This window comes from Trachypithecus francoisi, unplaced genomic scaffold, assembly GCF_009764315.1.
Source record: "Trachypithecus francoisi isolate TF-2019V2 unplaced genomic scaffold, Tfra_2.0 Lachesis_group17, whole genome shotgun sequence".
In the NCBI taxonomy this organism is placed as follows: Eukaryota; Metazoa; Chordata; class Mammalia; order Primates; family Cercopithecidae; genus Trachypithecus; species Trachypithecus francoisi.
In genome coordinates, this window is record NW_022681462.1 from 40,938,459 (window position 1) to 40,956,095 (window position 17,637).

The window sequence follows — 17,637 nt, forward strand, 5'->3', positions numbered from 1 at the left end:
TGTCCCCCTTCCACTAAGGTGGTCCTCCAGTCAACCAGGCATAGGCTGCATGATAACTCTTTTCCAGGATTCTATGGCCTGGAGTAATAAGTCATGCCAAGCTCTCTCTGCTATATCCCAAAGTTCCTGCGGGTCAGCCCCCAAGGGCCATCCAGCTTCCGTCTCCCAACATTAAGTTCACTTCATGTCTCTCACAGCAGGGAGGAAACTTAGCATTCCTTGGAGACGTGAAAGGATGCAGTGAGCTTAAGAATTTTCAAGAGCTTATCAATCAGTCAGCCCTTGTTCATCCTTGAGCTGATGTGTGGTGGTATTGTGGTGGACCTTTACTGGACACTCTGCTCAATAACTGGAGCGGCACTTGTACTTTAGTCCAATTGGCTATTCCTTTCATCCTGGCATTTCATCAACCAGAAGGGAAAAAAAATAATTAGACATCATAAAGTGAGAGAAGCCCCTTATGGGTCTTTCGACTCTCATGTCTATTTAGGCACAATTGGAGTCCCATGAGGAATACCAGATCAATTTAAAGCTTGAAATCAAATAGCTTCAGGATTTGAGTCGATATTTTAGTAGGTGACAGTTAATAAAAATGTAGATTAGATAAACTACATCTATTACAACCAACAGCAACGAGCTTTTCATGAGTTAAAAGAAAATCTCATGTTGGCCTCAGCCCTGAGGCTACCTGACCTGACAAAACTCTTTACACTCTATGTGTCGGAAAGAGAAAAAATGGCAGCTGGAGTTTTAACCCAGACTGTGGGGCCTAGCCAAGGCCAGTGGCCTATCTCTCAAAACAGCTAGACAGGGTTACCAGAGTCTGGCCCCCAGGTCTAAGGGCCCTAGCAGCAAAGGTCCTGTTAGCACAAGAAGCAGATAAACTAACCCTTAGGCAAAACCTGAATATAAAGGGTCCCCCTATGCTGTGGTAACTTTAATAAATACCAAAGGACATCACTGGTTAACAAATGCTAGTTTAACCAAGTACCAAAGCTTGCTATGTGAAAATCCCCACATAACCACTGAAGTTTGCAAAACTCTAAACCCCGCCACCTTGCTCCTGGTATCAGAGAGCCCAGTTGAATATAACTGTATAGAGGTGTTGGACTCAGTTTATTCTAGCAGGCCCAACTTCCGAGACCATCCTTGAACATTAGTAGACTGTGAGCTGTACGTGGAGAGGAGCAGCTTCGCCAACCCCTGCAAAGTGACTCTGAAGAAGACGACAAGCTCTGCTTCAGTCACACCTGGAAGCTGACTGGTCCACGCATGGCTGAAGCATGTGGAAACTCATCACAGGACTCATTTTCCTTAAAATTTGGACTTGTACAGTAACGACTTCAACTGACCTTCCTCAGACTGAGGGCTGTTCCCAGTGTATACATCAAGTCACTGAGGTAGGACAAAAGGTTGCTACAGTCCTATTATTTTACGGTTATTATAAGTGTACTGGAACTCTAAAAAGAACTTGTTTGTATAATGTTATTCTATACAAGGTACGTAGCCCAGGAAATGACCAACCGGATGTGTGTTATGACCCATCTGAGCCTCCCATGACCACAGTTCTTAAAATAAGATTAAGGACTGAGGACTGGTGGGAGCTCATAAACGATATGAGTAAAGTGTTAGCTGAAACAGGAAAAAAAAAAAAAAAGGGGGTGCCCAAACAAGTCACCTTAAAATTTGACACCTGTGCTGTCATTAATAGTAGTAAGTTAGGAATAAGGTGTGGTTCTCTTAATTAGAAAAGAGGCTATATGGCAGAAAATAAGTACATCTGTCATAAATTAGGGCTATGTGGAAATAAATGTAAATACTGGTCTTGTGTCATTTAGGCCACTTGGATAAAAGAAAAAAAAAATGATGAAAACGATCCAGTCCACCTTCAGAAAGGAAAAAATGGCCCTTCCCGTACTAAGGGACAATGTAACCCCTTAGAGCTAGTACTAACCGATACCCTTGATCCTGGCTGGAATAAAGAGGAGTGTGTGACCTTAGGAATTGACGGGGCCAGACTGGATCCTCGAATAAATATCTTGGTTCGAGAAGAAGTTTACAAACGCTCTCCTGAGCCAGTGTTTCAAACTTTCTATGATGAACTAAATGTACTAGTACCAGAAATTCCAGGAAAAACAAGAAATTTGTTTTTGCAATTAGCCGAGCATGTAGCCCAGTCTCTCAATGTCACTTCATGTTATGTATGTGGAGGAACTGTAATGGGAGATCAATGGCCAAGGGAAGCCCGAGAATTAGTGCCTACAGACCCAGTTCCTGATGAATTCCCAGCTCAAAAGAATCACCCTGATAATTTCCAGGTCCTAAAAGCCTCAATTATTGGACAATATTGCATAGCTAGAGAAGGAAAAGAATTCACTCACCCTGTAGGACGACTTAGTTGTCTGGGACAGAAACTGTATAATGGTACCACAAAAACAGTCACTTGGTGGAGTTCAAATCAAACAGAGAGGAATCCATTTAGCAAATTCCCAAAGTTGCAAACCATGTGGACCCACCTGGAGTCCCACCAGGACTAGACAGCCCCAACTGGATTGTATTGCATATGTGGGCATAGAGCTTATGCCAAACTACCTGACCAGTGGGCAGGTAATTGTGTTATTGGCACTATTAAACCATCTTTCTTTCTACTGCCCATAAAAACAGGCCATCTCCTGGGCTTCCCTGTCTATGCTTTGCGTGAAAAGAGAAGCACAGCTATAGGAAATTGGAAAGATGATAAATGGTCCCCTGAGAGAATCATACAATATTATGGGCCTGCTACTTGGACACAAGACGGCTCATGGGGATACTGGACCCCCACTTACATGATCAACCAAATCATATGGTTACAAGCTGTCTTAGAAATAATCACTAATCTTCTGACCTCGTGATCCGCCCGTCTCGGCCTCCCAAAGTGCTGGGATTACCGCCCGTCTCTACTAAAAATACAAAAAAACTAGCCGGGCAATGTGGCGGGCGCCTGTAGTCCCAGCTACTCGGGAGGCTGAGGCAGGAGAATGGCGTGAACCCGGGAGGCGGAGCTTGCAGTGAGCTGAGATCCGGCCACTGCACTCCAGCCTGGGCGGCAGAGCGAGACTCCGTCTCAAAAAAAAAAAAAAAAAAAAAAAAAAAAAAGAAATAATCACTAATAAAACTGGCAGAGCCTTGACTATTCTGGCTCAGCAAGAAACTCAGATGAGAAATGCTATCTATCAAAATAGATTGGCTCTTGACTACTTGCTAGCAGCTGAAGGAGGGGTCTGTGGAAAATTTAACCTTAGTAATTGCTGTCTACACGTAGATAATCAAGGGCAAGTAGTTGAAGACATAGTTAGAGATATGACAAAACTGGCACATGTGCCCGTGCAAGTGTGGCATGGATTTGATCCTGGGGCCATGTTTGGAAAATGGTTCCCAGCGCTAGGAGGATTTAAAACTCTTATAATAGGAGTTATAATAATAATAGGAAACTGCTTACTGCTCCCTTGTTTGATACCCGTACTTCTGCGAATGATAAAAAGCTTCATCACTACCTTAGTTCACCAAAATGCCTCAGCACAAATGTACTACATAAATCACTATCAATCTGTCTTGCAAGAAGACATGGATAATGAAAATGAAAGTGAGAACTCCCACTAATAAAATGAGTAAGAGTCTCAAAAGGGGGAAATAAGGAAGGAGACCACCCCTCATATTGTCTGATGCTCAATTTCTGCCTCCAAAGAAGGAAGAAGTAAAAACTAAAAGGCAGAAATGAAATCTACAGGCAGACAGCCCAGCGCCACACCCTGGGCCTGGTAGTTAAAGATCGACCCCTGATGTAACTGGTTCTGACATTGTACAGGAATGCACTGTGAAAATCCCTATCTTGTTTTGTTCCGATCTGATTGCCAATGCATGCAGTCCCCAGTCAGGTACCCCCCTGCTTGCTCAACCAATCACGACCCTCTCATGTGCACCCCCTTAGAGTTGTGAGCCCTTAAAGGGGACAGGAATTGCTCACTCAGAGAGCTCGGCTCTTGAGACTGAAGTCTTGCCGATGCCCCTGGTCGAATAAACCCCTTCCTTCTGTAACTTGGTGTCTGAGGAGTTTTGTCTGCCGCTTGTCCTGCTACAAAAGGAAACAACTCTTAGACGAAAATTCAGATAGCGAAATATACATCTCAACGTACAGAGAGAAAAAGTCTGGTGGTGCTAGAGACAGATTAAGGATGGATGCCAAATCAACCATAAAATTATAGAAATCTATCATAAGATTGTATCAGGAGACCAATTTTATTTACATTGAGACTACCTATGTTTTAACTGGATCTCTGAGCTCTGGGCAGAGCCCACCCTGAATCCTGGTCTCCAAAAAGGGAAAATTATTACGAGGCTAGACCATGTGATGCTTTTACAGGGCACTTAAAAAAAAGCTATTTTTTAAAAGACATTTTTACATGTCTAAACTACATTCTGCCTTGAAAACCCAAGAGTAGCTTCTGTTGCAATAGCTAGTCAAAAATATAATAGTCAAAAAAATCAGGTAACACAATACAAACGCAAGCAGTTTAAGAGCTGAAATGAACTTGTTTGTTTACACTCTAGGGATTCCATAAGGAAAAACAGAAGTTTCTCCCCAAAAGGGAGCCTAGCACCTTCTCCATTTTCTTTAAGGAACCCCAGGCTATTATAAACTATTTTAGGTCTCTCATTCAGCAGACGGTGCAAGAGAAAGGAGAGATAGCAGAAGTAAATGAAGAAAACAGAATCCAGTCAACTGAGAAGAAAAAAACTTTTGCTCATAAAACAGACAAGTTCCTAGGAGAGGAAAAAAAACAAAACATGAAGGTCTTTTAAATACAAACATGCACATAGACACATACACACTTCTTGAATCGTTAGCTTTTAATTAAGCTCACTTTTAACCATTGAGATCCTTTAAAAAAAATCTTTTAAAATCTTATTACCATATTTCAGCTAGGACAAATTGCTGCTACTTCAGAAGTACGAAGTATCAAACCAGAAAAGGCTTGATTCAGGAAGCAAACCCAGGCTGTCGTGGTAGAAAAGAAAGCAGAACCTCAGCTATGGAACTGCAGCATGGGGCGACAGCCATTGCTCTTTCAATTCGGCCTGGCTAGCAAATGGTGGCCTTGTTATGTAAATGAAGCCCCTTTAGTGGTCAAAATTAAAAATCTTTGCCTTTTTTTTTTCTTTTGCAGGCCATTTTCCCCCCAACCACACCACCTTTATGTGTGTGGGAGGGTGGGAATTTAGCCACTTCAGAGGCCTCATTCCCCACAATTTGGAACTTCCCTTTGGATTTGATCAAGTCAGACAGAATAGGTCAAACTCAATGGGAAAAAGACTGAAACAACAATAAAAACAGAAACAAATAAACAGTTAAGCAAAACAAATGATCGCACAACTTACATGATTACTGAGTGCTCTAATGGTAAGGAGAAATTAAGACCAGCTGGTTGTTAAACTTTAGCAAGACAAAACCCCAATTCAGCTACTTACCTAGGGATGGGTCTCAGGCTGAAGACTGCTCACTACCATTCTAGAAGCAAGAAAAAAACTTGAACTCGTCTTCCCTGCTGGGAGTGAGCTCAAACCCCTTAAAAGAGTTACCTGTCTTCCATCATCATGGAAGCAAGAAATCTTGCCTTCCTTGCCGGAAGCAAGTAAAACTAAAAAAAAAAAAAAAAACCGCACACGCACACAGGGAGTCATACAGCAAAATAAACTTTTGATCTTGACCGAATTTGGGGAGATCAGGAATTCTCTGGAGGAGATGCTTTCAGACCTCAGCAAATTGTCCTACTGGTTTGAGCCATAAAGTTAGCTCATGCTGGTACCAAACACCAATAGGAGATTTGTCAAAGGTAAGGGGCATCTCCACTCAGAATCCCTTCGTGGTTACCCAAATGTGAATCTCGAAAATCTGAGACAGGTTTCAGTTAATTTAGAAAGTTTATTTTGCCATGGTTGAGGACACCCACCCATGACAGAGCATCAGGAGGTCCTGACCACATGTGCCCAAGGTAGTCAGAGCACGGCTTGGTTTTATACATTTTAGGGAGACATAAGACATCAATCAATATGTGTAAGATGTACACTGGTTCCATCCAGAAAGGTAGAACAACTTGAAGCAGGGAGGGAGCTTGCAGACCACAGGTAGATGAGGGACAAACAATTGCATTCTTTTGAGTTTCTGATTAGCCTTTCCAAAGGAGGCAATCAGATGTGTACTTACCTCAGTGAGCAGAGGGATGACTTTGAATAGAATGGGAGGCAGAAAAGTCAAGCAGTTCCCAGCTTGACTGGACCCACCGTGGTCCTGGGCCCATGGTGGCAACCACCTGTGAGGCTGAGTAAACTCATTTCCCAACCTCCTCTAGCAGCCCCAGTGGAGATACAGAGGAAGCAGACTAGCGATACAACCCAGCCTGAAGTTTTGTCTGGTGAGTGTAATGGAATAAAAATGGGAAGGGTGCTGAGGAGACCAGTAAGAAAATGGTTGAAGAGACCGGGCACAGAAATTAAGCTGGATCAAAAAGGACGGAAAAGCAGAAAGGGCTGATAGAGAGAGGGGATGTCTATGGGTTCGCGGTCCTGAAAAGGACAAATCACTGGTGCTTTGAGAAGAGAGAGAGTGAGAAAGCAGGAAGTATGGAGGCTGTCATCCAAGAGGCGGATATCTGTAAACGTGATTCTAAGAGTCACCAGACCATGGGGGTGGCCAAAGGGAGTGCCTCTTCTCACCTCCTACTCGTAATTCCTTGTACTCAAGACAATAAGTTCCTGGAAAAGAAGTACCCATATTTAATTCATGTGTGTCTTCCTAGCAGTACTAAAAATATTATATGAAAGGTATCAAACCTTTGAGAATGTGTGATGCTAAATTGTTAAGGATGCTGGAAAACTCAGGACATTCCTGAGCCTGAGCCTGAGCCTGTGGTGAGCCCAATGTGGGTCTCCACTTGGACAAAGGCCTCAGGGAACTGATGAGATCTAGGGACAGGGATGCATGCCAGAGCAGCATTCCCGATCCCCACTGCAGCTCAGGCCAGCTGACTGCTTTATGAGTAAACGTTACCAGGGAACACTTTGCAGTCTTCACACACATGCCCACCTGTGACCACTGATCCCTGTAGGGTGACAACTGACATCAGAGATTCGATGGCAGCAATAAAGACAAGGCCATCCTCATTAGGAAGGAAAGGAAGGAGGAGGGAGGAGGGCAAAGGAATCTTTCCTGCTTGTCAACCACGTCCATCTCTGTTAGGTGATTTCCCATGCATGACTTTGTTTATCTTTATAATTACTCTGAGAATTAGGTCTTGATGTCCACATTTTGAACATGAGGACATCCAGCCAGGAAGTTGAGTAACCTCTGGGGATACAGCTGAGAGGGCAAAGCTATATCCAAGCCCCTCTTTGTTTTTTCTGGCTTATCCACTGAGTGCCCCCTGGAATCCACCAGCCCATTTGTGGAGTGCATACTATAGGTAAGATGGCACAGGAAGAGTGGACGTGGGCGATTTTGTCACAGCTCTCCAGGAACTTACACACTGGTGAGGAGGGCCAGGTATGTTCCTGACCAGTCACAGTCAAAGCAACCTCCTACTAATCAAGGAGGCTTGGTACCTAGGGAATGCTATGTTGAAAGGTTCTTTTCTGGGTTTTAAAATGACGGGTCTATTTCCTTGTTCTTAAGATTTCTTTTTTCTGACTAGAACTTAAAAGAAATTTTCAGGAAAATTTCCCTTCCCTGGCACAAAGTAAGCTTGAAATGAATCTCCAGGTGGCCTTGATACTTTAAAATATTGCCTCCTATAAAATCAACCTTTAGAAGAAGGAAGTCAAAGAACATGCTAGATTTCACACAGGCTAATTCCTTGAAATTCAGTTGTCTACAGGACAATGTTGTCAAAGAAAAAAATGATTTGGCCAGGCGCAGTGGCTCATGCCTGTAATCCCAGCACTTTGGGAGGCTGAGGTGGGTGGATCACCTGAGGTCAGGAGTTCGAGACCAGCCTGTCCAACATGGTAAAAACCCCGTCTCTACTAAAAATACAAAAAAAAATTAGTCAGGTATGGTGGTGGGCACCTGTAATCCCAGCTATACAGGATGCTGAGGCAGGAGAATCACTTGAACCCGGGAGGAGGAATCTGCAGTGAGCCAAGTTCAAGCCACTGCACCCTAGCCTGGGCAACAGAGCAAGACTTCATCTCAAAAAAAAAAAAAAAATCAATGATATTTTTAAATTCATGGTAAGGAAGATTTTACTCAGAACCAGCACAGAAGATATAGGAACCACTGCAATGGGACTTCGCGGTGGGGGAGAGAGACTGGACACAACTACATACACAGCACGGGCAAGGACATATTCATAGCCAGGAAGCAGAGCAAGGATCAGTCGATGCAAAATTACTAAGAGGAAACATGAAAAATCAGGGAGTTTCTGCCTAAACCCACCTAACAGGATCCTTGCTGAAGACAGGACAGGGTGATTGGACACAACCTTGGGGATGGTGGAGGATGGGGAATCCAGTGAGATTTTAAGGGTGATCAGATATTGAAGATAGAAGATTCTTGCTAAAAAAGGATTTTACAAGAAAGTGCACAAATGTGCCTGGGAGAAGGCACATAAAATTTGGTCAAGCAGAGAATATTTGCCAAGGTAAGAGCTAAGTCTTCTGGCAAACAATAGATGCTAAGCCAGCAAGGGTGACATATGCTCAGAGAAAGCACTGAGGGCTTATTTCCTTTTCCCCCAATCTCCACTCAGTGAAGTCTAGCCCCCCTGTCAATGCAGCCATTGGTAAGAATGCAATCAGGAAGGGTCCCATCTCCTAGAGACAGGACTAAGTTCTGCTGAAGAGAAGGCCTGGGGCTGACACTAAGATTTCAGAGTCCTGGGTTTCACCAAGAGTGCAGTGTAGTGGCATGCCCTCTCTCCATCTGAATGCCCATGCGGGCAGGAACAACTGCAGCTAGAAGTCCAGCACTTATGCTGGAGTCTGAGACCTGCCTGATCTGCTAACTAGTCTTGTCCCTCAGCTATAAACTGACCTTGGTAGCTGGCCAGAGAGATGAGCAAGAGATCTCTGACACCTTTAAGTCCCTGTGGAATAGGATTGTTGGGGAAGGTCATTCTCTTGACTGAGCAGCAATTTCAGAAGGAAGTCTCATGCAGAAGTGAGAGAAGGTAGGGAATCTTGCCTAACAATCTACCAGGCGGGACCCAGGGATGTGATCCTCCCATCCAAAGGCACTCGACTAAATAACTCTAAAATACTTTCCAGGGCTCACGTTCCTTGAAGAATGGGGAGTAAAACTAAGACAGGAGCCAGCAAGTGAGGATTTGGAAGGAGACGGCTCATTCGATCAGCCTCCACTCAACAATTTTAATCATCCACACTGGCATGGGGACACAATATGAATAAGTTGACAGGGGCCTACTCTGATTAAGCAATGGGCTACTGCAGAGACCTGTCAGTCAAGAGTGGACAGGAGATGATTTCAGGCAGTGAGAACAAAATTAACAAGAGTCATGTGCTAAAAGGTGGCTGGAACTAGGGAGGAGTTTAAGACTAGAGAGGTCTGGGGAGTTGTTTATTTTTGTTTTGTTTTTAAGACAGGGTCTTGTTTGGGCACGGTGGCTCACACCTGTAGTCCCAGCACTTTGGAAGGCTGAGGTGGAAAGATCTCTTGAGCCCAGGAGTTTGAGGCCACTCTGGGCAATATAGCAAGACACCGTCTCTACAAAAAAATGTGCAGGTTGAGGTTGCAGTGAGCAGAGACACACTGCTGCACTCTAGCCTGGGTGACAGAGCAAGACCCTGTCTCAAAAAAAAAAAAAAAAAGGCAGGGTCTTGCTGTGTCATGCAGGCTGGAGTGCAATGGTGCAATCATGGCTCACTGCAGCCTGGAACTCCTGAGCTCAAGCGATTCTCCTGCCTTGGCCTACCAACGTTCTAGGACTACAGGTGTGAGCCACCACACTTGGCCTCAGGAGAGATCTTAATAATGAAAGATTGCCTTGCATCCCTTAGGGGCAGGATTCACACATCCAAGATCAGACAGAAAGCCTGCACTAAGTGGGGTGAGCAAAGAGAAAGGCTGAGAGCTGGGAAGAGGGAGATGCAGTGCCAGCTAGGATAGGGCCTTTTAGGCTATGGGAGGCTCTCAGAGGAGACCCCACCTAAACTAACCCATGACATTGCAGTAGGGGCCTGTTGAAGTCATGGACTTCTACCTAAAAGCCAGAGAAATGGGAGGAGCCTTTCCTCTGAGGAGGGACTCTAGTCCATAGGCATCTTGCCACCAAAGACACGGACAGGCCCTGGGGGAAGATGGTGGTAGCCCAGCTGGAGGAAAACCATTTACCACCTGAACTAGCCCAGGGTGAGCCATCCAGGCACTCAGGGTGCACACCCATGTATGCACACACAGAATCACACTCCTTCATATTATTCCTCAATTTAGGGGCCTCAACACCCATTTTTTATTTCTGGTTTTGTTTTTTTGCATGTTTACATTTTATTTATTTATTATTTTGAGACAGGGTACCACTCTGTTGCCCAGGCTGGAGCACAGTGCAGGGGTGCAATCATTATTGGACTGATGCAAAAGTAATCACGGTTTTTGTCATTAAAAGTTTTGCCATTACTTTTAATGGCAAAAACCACAATTACTTTTGCACCAACCTAATAGCTCACTGCAGCCTCAAAATTCCTGGTCTCAAGGAATCCTCCTGCCTCAGCTTCCTGAATAGCTGGGACTACAGGCACGTGCAATCCCACCTGGCTAATTTTTTTTTTTTAATTTTTTTGCAAAGATAGAAGTTCATTTTGTTGTCCAGGCTGGTTTCAAACTCTTGTCTTTGTGCTTCCCTCTGCTCTGTGCAAGACCTTCTGGATGCCCAGCTAATGAAGACTTTCAGGGAGAGGAAAGGTAAACATAGGTCTCTGAACAAGGGACCAGGGTTTATCAACCACAAACAGCATGTCCAGCTTCCACTGGCGGTCCTACAGGTTGCATTTGTGTGTGTGGAAGGCCTCTCCCTAGCAGTTGGTTTATACACCAGCCACAGCATAGCATATTCTCTTAAATTGCGGACATTTGCAAAAACTCCTTGAGGACAACTATCATATCTTGTGTACTTTTGTTTTGTTTCCCTTCCTCTGTATACATGCGGTGCACACACACACACACACACACACCCCTCAGACTGAATGCCTGGTGTGCTGAATGGATGAATGGCTAATGGAAGTCATTCTAAAAGCTACTTTCCTTGGCATACCATCACCTTTGATTTCATCTTTCTGGAACTCCTATGTTCCCAGATGAATTTGGAAAGCCCTCAGAAAACATTTCAAAATTGCTATATAGGAGAAATGGGAGTGTCTCTCTAGAAATTTACCTGCCACAGGTATTTCTGGTAAGACACAGGAAAGATGGCACCACCCATTCCTGGTTAGAGCGTCAATGCCTGTCACCTTCCTGTCCCATAAAACTTTACTAAAGGCGCAGAATTCCCATGGAAGCAGGTGGACACCATTCTGCTTCCAGTCAGCCAGGGGAGCAAGGTGTGCCTTTGTGGCAGGAACTGCGCTTCTCTGCTCTCCCACTTTGAGGCCTCTGGGGCTGGCCTGCTGCCTCCTCATTGACAAGGCTGCTTACTGAGCAGTTCATTCTGAGCTGGACGTAGTGCTTCTGGTGAGTGATTACTTATATTTAACCCAAAGATATTCTTTCCTAAGAAATGCTTTCCTGTCAGGGGAGGTTAGCTCCAGATGGAAGTCATGAGAGATGGCATGATGGCTGTCATCCATTTGGTTGGATGATATTCGCGGAGCACCACCATGAGCCAGTCATGGAGATGAGCAGTATATGCCAGCCCTGAAGCGGGCACATTAACAACAAAGGAGACAAGCAAATAAAGCACCATGAGGGAGGTTTCCTGAGGATGCTCAAGACTCACACAGCACAGAGGAAGAGTATCCACCACCCAGCTTGGGAAAGGATTTGTCATAGAGAGGGTGAAGCATGAGCTGAGTCTTGAAAGACTAGAAATTAGCTAAACTACAAGGAGGAGAAGGAGTTTCCAGTCAGGAAGAACAGATTATGCAAAAGCACAGAGACTAGAAAGAATATCACATTCAAAGAACTGCAAATAGTCTGGAAAGGTTGTCACGTGGGGTAGGAGAGGAGGGCAGGGGATTCCAGGTGGACCCAGCTTGCCACACTCAGGAGCTTGAACTTATCCACAAAGGAGGTGGGCAACCAGTAATGGGTTTTGTGCAAGGGCTTCATGTCACGAGATTTGCTTTTTGGAGATACTTCTATGGCTGATGTGTGAGGAAGGGATGGATGAAGTTTCCATGGCAATCAGGAAAACCAATTAGCAGATGATTCAAATGGCCTAGGGGAAAAGGGAAGAGGACTTGAACTACCGTGCAGTAGTAGAAATGGAGAGAAATAACAGATCCCAGGCACTCAAGGAGCACTCAAACTGAGCCCTTCAAAGAACCTATGGTAGGTGATGGATGGATGGAGTGTAAGTCCTGGGGTAGCACTGTCTGGGAAAATACTTTCTGGTTGAAACAGGGAAGTGGGCCAGCAGAAATGGAGGGCTTCTACTTTTTACTTTAAATACTTTTATAATATTTGGAACTTTGAAAATGAGCAGATATATTAGCAAAAAGCCTAAAAGGGATATTTTTGAAATCCCTACTAGTTTTAACATACAACTTTCAGCTTGCACACACCATCAATTACCTTTGATAATGCCTTTCTGAAACTATCATCCCGAATAACAGTCCTTGTAAAAACCTGTTTTGAAAAACAGGCCTTGTACAATAGCCTCATAGATGCTTCGTGGTAGATTTTCTAACATTCTAGTGTCAGGGAGTGAAAGGAATCCTGTTAGAAGTTGGTAAATTCTGTAATCTCTATTCATGGTATTAAAGTTTTGCCTTAACACAAAAGTTTAACACCTTTACACAATCAGAATTCCTCATTTTACATTGCTCAGTGATTAGAGGAAATCAGCTACCCAGAGCTTGGATCCTAGACTTGACCAAGGCACCCAACAAATCCTGAGTGGCCTTGCTGAGAACTTCTTCTCCCAGAAGACAGAAAACTCAGTTCCAGCCAAGAAGGGGGAAGCAGTTGAAGAAGTGAAATTAACAAAGTCCTGGAAGGAAATGACCAGATCATCTTTGATTGTGTAATAACCAGAGAGTAGAATACAGAAACGACAGACATTTTGGGAGAGAAGCATTTTATCACAGCTTTTAGAAGAGAAGTATTTTTCAGCATCATAAGCACACAATTCCAAGGATAGATACCTTCAAGGGATTGTTTTTGACAGTTATAGCAAAGTCGTAAAGAAGAATAAAAGGACAAAGGAAATCCTCCAGCAACAAAGCTGCCACTTGTAGATGAGAAAGTGAACAGGAATAAGGAAGAAACTCAGAAAAGGGAAGAGAGATCACTAAAAACGCTGACTTGGAAAGTCCCAGTGCTACCCTGAGAGGAGAAACAAATTCACACAGCACGTCACCACCAGAAGAAGAAAGGAGGGAAGACGGGAACAGAGAGTATCCCAATCCTAAAAGGACAATGTGGAAACACTAAGGGGCAGAGGTGAATCTGCCAAGCCAATGTAGTTTAGAATGTCATTCGATCACTGAGAATGAAAAAGGAGTCTGCCGATGGGCACTGTGTGGACAGGAGGAGACGGGGCAATAAACATCTGTAACAATTAAAAGTGAGAAATAAAGATCTAGTTTGGGTTCAATTAGCCCATATTTGAGACATAGTTCCAACATTTACTGTTTGTGTGGTCTTAAATAAGTTATTGTCTCAACCTCTGTTTTTGCATAGGTCAAATGGTTCAATATTATCTACTTTAAAGGTCATTATGAAGAGTTAATAAGATAATGAGGAAAAAAGGTACCTGGCACTTAGTAGGTGCTCAATAAAGGACAGCTTTTTTTTAAGTATTGCTTCTAAATTTGTATGTAAGAAAAAACTGATATAATACAATGATACAAGACAGGGGCTCGCAGGACAAGTCCAGTCACACCCATTCATTTATGTATTATCTGACTGCTTTTCTGAAACAATGCAAGGTTGAGTAGTTGTACCTGAAACATTTATTATCTGGCCCTTTACAGAAAATGTTTCCAGATCCTGGGTAAGTGGTACCAAAGCCCCCTGTTTGTGGTCCCCTCTCTTATACCCATTAGGTGTGAGAAAAGACATAGAGTAGGAAAGCCCTGCCATCCATCTTATCCACGCAGGGGCTTTTTCAATGGATCCAAAGGAAGGACAAAGTCTTATTGGCCTCCCAGAACTGGCATAACAACTCAGACATCAGGGAAAAGCCATTGGAGACCACATAGCTCACCAGCCCCAGCCACCTGCTCATATATCTAAGCCCTCCTTTTTCTAGACCAGGGAGGAGAATGGAATGTCTGTTGGACTCTGCATGTCCCCAGTCTGAGAACCTGGATCCAAGAGGGAGAAGAGGCCCATTGGAGATGGTGCCATAAAAGGAAGTGGACGCAATATGATAAAAATCATAGTGCCTATACCTAAAAAATCCCAGAAGCAGAAGGGAAAGGAGAGAAATATCCACAGAGACAGGTGTGGGTACCCACAACACGTTTCATACTTTAAGATCCCAGAGGTATTTATGGAAATGATAGAAGAAAATGAGACTCATAACAACAATGTTAGGAAGCCAGTGCCAAGAATGAGATGGGGCTTGGGGAAAATGGTGGGGACAGATTGTTTAGTTCTGTTTTAAGCAAGAGGGTGAACAAGAAAGGAACAGCCCACTGCAAAGAATAGACATCACTACATGTACACACGATTATATAATAACTAACCCATGATTATTTTGCTTGTCTTCTTGTTCAAAATGATTGAAGACCAATGAGACGAGATCAACCTTGATAACTGGTTGGGAAGCCCATGATCAGACACAAGATGGTACCAGGACACTTGCTGCTTTGAATAAATATCAGTCTCCTGTCTTGGAAGAATGACCTGCCAGGGTAAAAAGGAACTTGTAGCTGAGAAAGGCTTTAGTGACTCAAGAGTTGAATAATTCCCCAAAAGCTGGAGCATCCTGGCATTTCCAGCTCTCCATCTCTGCTTGTTCCACTTCCTTGAGGCTACATCACCATCTACATCATCATCACTCTTCCACTCCCTCCCTTAGTGCCAATTATGTCTATAGCGAGATATTTTCTGCCCATTGGGGATCAGAAGGAAGTGCTGTGGCCTGAGTGGTCTCCTTGGGAAGACAGGATCTGATACACACATTGCACAACCTGTCTGTTTGACATAAGAGGTTTCACTTCCTCAGATGGATGGGATGATAGCAGGTTTGGGTCCAGGTTACAGGGCCAGGATGAGACATGGCAGAACTGTGGAGACTGTTACGTCAGGGGGCATTGCCCCGTGGCTCCAAAATTTCCCTTGAGCAAAAGCATCAGGGGCTCATGCAACCTAGATACTAGTGCTGCTTCAACCACACTGTGCCATTGGATGAGTCACTTCATCCCTCCTAGCCTTGATTTCTTTGTCTGCTGTTCACATTCAAATAGCTATTCATGTCTTCATCTCTGTGGTCCCACCAGACAATCATTAGGGCTCCTCTCAGCTGGCAGATTCTGAGGTGCTGGATGCTACAATTGGAAGATGGAGAAGTAGAAGCTCAAGGTTTCTGACCTGTATCCCAAGTCCCAGAAGTAGAATGGACTAACTCAGAGTTGATGCTCCGGTCCCTTGCATATCTCCCTTCCTGTCACTGGCTTTGATCCTCCTTTGCTCAGCTTATAATCACATCAACAGACCAAAGACATCTCTGTGTTCTGTCAGGAGAGTCCACAAAGCCACCAGCCCTCCAGACCCTGCTGGTTGCTGCATAAAGACTCTGAGGAAGGGTTTGAGGCTGCCATGATCATGCAATGAGTGCATGATTGCACCACTGCACTCCAGCCTGGGGAAAAAAGCTAGATCCTGTCTAGGAGAGAGAGAGAGAGAAAGAGAAAGAGAGAGAGAGAAGGGAGGGAGAGACAGAGAAAAAGAGAGAGGGAGGGAGGGAGAAAGAAAGAAAGAGAGAGAAAAAAGAAAGAAAGGAGGAAGGAAGGAAGGAAGGAAGGAAGGAAGGAAGGAAGGAGACTCTGAGGAAGGCGGCAGTTCCTACAACGGGGGAACCAGTGGTTAATTTGCAAAGTGGATCCTGTAGCGGCAAAACAGAGGAGTCCCCTAGGCCACCCAGACAGGGCCTTTAGCTATCTGCAGGACCAGATACCAAATTTCATTAAGGCTGTGTTAGGAATGGATTATTGCTTATCAAATTCACAGGAAACTAACACGTTGAACAGCTTTTAGATTTCCTGTGGAAAATATAACTTACTAAAGATGGAGTTCTTGTGACTGCCTCCTGATATCAAGATACTGGGAGCCAAATTAAAACTCAGAAGGCTGCTTGGCGAGCAAGTCCATGAAATGCTCTTTGTCCCACAGTAGAGCCTATTTCCCTCGTGCCTCAAATACTTGCACAAGGGCTCACTCCATTGGATAAAGCAGAGCGAGCACGATACCTGGCACATACTAATTTGAATAAAAATGCTGTCAAATTCCCATTCACCCATTCAAGTAGCAAACTCTACCACCTGAATGTACCTGCTAGGCACTGTGCTAGACTTGGCTCAAAAAGATTTCATAGCTTCCCGGAGGAGCCAGAACAGGGAGCAAGGTTTCAATTCAGTGCTGTAAGTGCTATAAGAAGTGTTACGGGCCGAGCGCAGTAGGTCATGCCTGTAATCCCAACACTTCGGGAGACCGAGGCAGGCGGATCACAATGTCAGGAGATCGAGACCATCCTGGCTAACATGGTGAAACCCCGTCTCTACTAAAAATATGAAAAATTAGCCAGGTGTGGTGGCAGGTGCCCATAGTCCCAGCTGCTGGGGAGGCTGAGGCAGGATAATGGCGTGAACCCAGGAGGCAGAGCTTGCAGTGAGCCCAGATCACGCCACTCCACTCCAGCCTGGGCAACAGAGCAAGACTCTGTCTCAGAAAAAAAAGAAAAAAATAAAAAAATAAAAAATAAGAAGTGTTAAATGCAGACCTGTCAAAGAGGCAAAGGAGGGTGTTCCTAGACTCCAGGCACTGTTCATAACCTGGACTCTCATTCATTCTACAAATGGAGGGCTCCCCTGGGCAGTACACTGGAGCAGGTACTTTGCTGGTGTCTTGGTTAAAGAGAAACTGATAACTCTTGGTATCACCATGAGATAGAGTCTCAGATGGATATTCTTACAGAAACAATATTCCACTTTTCAGAGTTCACCAAAAAATCATTTTAGGCAGAGATCATCTGGCATTGATCTGGTTTATCCATGAGATTGGCTAGGGTAATAGCACCTGGTCTTGCAGGGTTGTGACAGCTTATCTCCAGGGTTGCCCCAACTCTGTCAGGAGCCTGAACCCTGCATACCGTATGTTCCCTGCCCCATCCAAGAAAGGTCAAGTGTCTCCCCAGAGGCTCCTGCAATTGACAGAGAGTTCCTGAGGCAGCGAACAGCACCCAAGGTAGAGACCCACACCCTCAATCC

At 44.4% G+C, this 17,637-nt stretch overlaps 1 long non-coding RNA gene across 2 annotated transcripts in view; it reads right to left on the reverse strand.

Annotated features, from left to right (window-relative positions):
• Window positions 1-4,057: 4,057 nt before the first annotated feature.
• LOC117062190 overlaps window positions 4,058-17,637 on the reverse strand; it is a 92,288-nt gene continuing 78,708 nt past the window's right edge. Inside the window, exons 3-4 of one of the 2 annotated variants that reach the window (XR_004428248.1) lie at window positions 5,506-5,545; window positions 4,058-4,111 (exon numbers count right to left, since the gene is read on the reverse strand). This is a non-coding gene — a long non-coding RNA (uncharacterized LOC117062190). The remainder of the gene's footprint in view (window positions 4,112-5,505; window positions 5,546-17,637) is intronic. The other variant, XR_004428247.1, reaches the window with a different exon arrangement.